Genomic DNA, 2,560 nt, shown 5'->3' with positions numbered 1-2,560 from the left:
ATGATAGATAAGATAAACGCAGACAATAGAACAATGCTTTACAGAGCTGAAGGAGATCATATCATGGGAAGTGCCAAGGGGAAGGTTGTTATCCATGGGGAGAAGCAGTGTTGGCATTGTGAGAAGAGTCATGCATTTGAAATCAGAAGATGAAGCTTCAAGTCCTGGCTCTGCTACTTAGCACTTATGTGGCTTTAGGTAAGTCACTCCATCTTTGGGGGCTTCAGATTCCTCAGTAGTAGAATAAGGGACCTGAGCTAGATCGCCTCTAGGATTCCAAGTGGGAGATTCTATGATTCTTAAAAGAGGAAGTGTTTGAGTTAGGCTTTGAAGGATGGTTATGAAGGTAACAGGTGAAGAGGGGCAAGGAAGAAATTCCAGGCGTATGGAAAAGTGTGAGCATATACATGGATGCAGGAGAGTTCAATGTCTGTTTGAGGGTGGAAGCATTCCAGTTGGATGGATGGCATCTGGGGTCAGGAAAGCATGCATTAGGAAAAAGATCACGAGATTCCAGTGGCTTGGCGCTGTATTTTATCAAGTTCAGGAAATCATGCCATCCGTTCCCTAGGAACTGTGCCTCCTTTTTTGTGTTCTCTTCTTTTTGGTTTGCAGTTGATTCAGAATGAAAGAAGGGTGGACTTTTCTCTGCTGAAGCTCCATGATGCCCAGTCAGCCTCATCCTTTGCTCCCCATCTCCTTCAGTCTTTGGTTCTTCTAACCCCAAACCACCGGTCACAGGAAAGGTTTATGCCGGTTCTCCCGATAGCAACATTGGATTATTACAGAAAAGATTGGTCGGGTCCAAAAGGGATGGAAGAAATGAGGCTGCCCTTGAACCCCAGCTAGGATCACACCTAGTTACAACTGTATTCATTTCTAGACTGCATTTCAGCCAGGACAGTTGGACAGCGGAGAAGAACTATAGGAATGAACAGCTCCCAGGGAGGGCAATAAACTGACTGCAGACCTCAAGGCCCAGGAACCTCAACAATTTCAATAAGGACAGTGGAGTGGACTTTGCTAATTACAGTCCAACCAACAAGAGAACCCCTTTCCTGTAATTGGATGCCATTTTGAGGGTTGACAAGAGAAAAATGAGGCCTCTGGTGAAATAATAAGAGTCCAAGCTTGTGGAGGATTTTATCCTTTTCAAGCACTTTCACACACATTAGCTCTTACAATTCCTCATTCTCTACAAGGCTCTACTCAGAAGACTTCTCCTACAGGAGGCCCTTCCTGATCACCCCTAGTGATTCATGGTTGATTCCTCTTCAGATTATGCTGTGTTTATTTACTTGTTTGGGTGTCCGTTTGGTGCAGTAGACAGAGAACTGGTCTCAGAGACAGGACTCAATCAACAATCTTCAGTGTATCATTTGTGCCAACTTCTGTGTCTTTGATGCAGACTGTCTGTGTGACCCTGGGCAAGTCCCTTAACCTCTTGGTGAGCCAGGCAGCTCCATAAAGATATGTTTCCCAGAAGATGCTGTTTTGCATTTGCAGAGGGAGCAGCCTCCTTGTGAGCTCCCACTGTCCCGAGAGTATCTGTTGAAATTGCCCCACCCTGTCTGCCCATGTAAGCTCCTTGAAGGCAGGACTGCTTCTCAGTTTGTTTTTATGTCCTTGTCACCTTGCTCAACCCTGGAAAATAACAGGCACCTGGTAAGGGAATGAACCTCCCGTGATTCTCACAACAACCAAGTCTGGGAGACAGGGCCATTGTTAGGATCTCCATTTTTATGGAACAGAAAACAGAAGCTCAGAGAGGTTGGAGGGTCATCCAAGGGCACACAGATGGTCCATGATGGAGATAGAAGTCAAGCCCAGTTGACTCTAAGGACAGAATTCTTTCTTCTCTGCTTGAATGTCAGGTGCTAGCTAAGTGTTTCTGTGCAGGACCGTGGGCTGACTGGTAGAGAGAAGACTGTGAGCAGAGCCATGGCCCAGACTCTCTGACCATACGCGACTGTCTCTCATGACCCCTGGTGTTCTCAGGAAACACCTGGGCTGCTTTCTGGGGGGTGGGGGCTGGGCTGGGGTGAAGTCTATGGCTTCAGTGGGACATGGAGCTCTCTGACAAGTCGGCTGCCTTGGCTGATGCACATTGGAGCCCGCTTTGCAACTTAGGAACTTAGGACATTTCTTAGAAGGCGGATATGTGAAATGACCTGTCAGGGTCACACAACCAGTCTGTGTCAGAGGTAGGACTTAGAAACAGGTCTTCCTGGCTTTGAGTCCCTCTCTATGCATCATGTCATACAGTCTGTCAATGTACCAAAGGGTAAATGAACATCATAGAGGAGATGGGTTTAGGAAAGGAAAGGGAATAAGCATTTACACATTGCCTACTATGTGCCAGGCACTGTGCTAAGTGTTTTTTTTTAAAGAAACTATCTCATTTGAACCTCACGAGGACCATAAGAGGTAGGTGCTATCATGGTGCCAATTTTACAGATGAGGAAACTGGGACAAAAAGTGGTTAAGTGACTTGCCCAGGGTCACACAGCTAATAAATAAATGAGGCCAGATTTGAATTCAGTTCTTTCTTTTTTTTTAC

This window comes from Vombatus ursinus, unplaced genomic scaffold, assembly GCF_900497805.2.
Source record: "Vombatus ursinus unplaced genomic scaffold, bare-nosed wombat genome assembly UNPS02014804.1, whole genome shotgun sequence".
In the NCBI taxonomy this organism is placed as follows: Eukaryota; Metazoa; Chordata; class Mammalia; order Diprotodontia; family Vombatidae; genus Vombatus; species Vombatus ursinus.
This window is presented reverse-complemented; position numbering follows the sequence as displayed.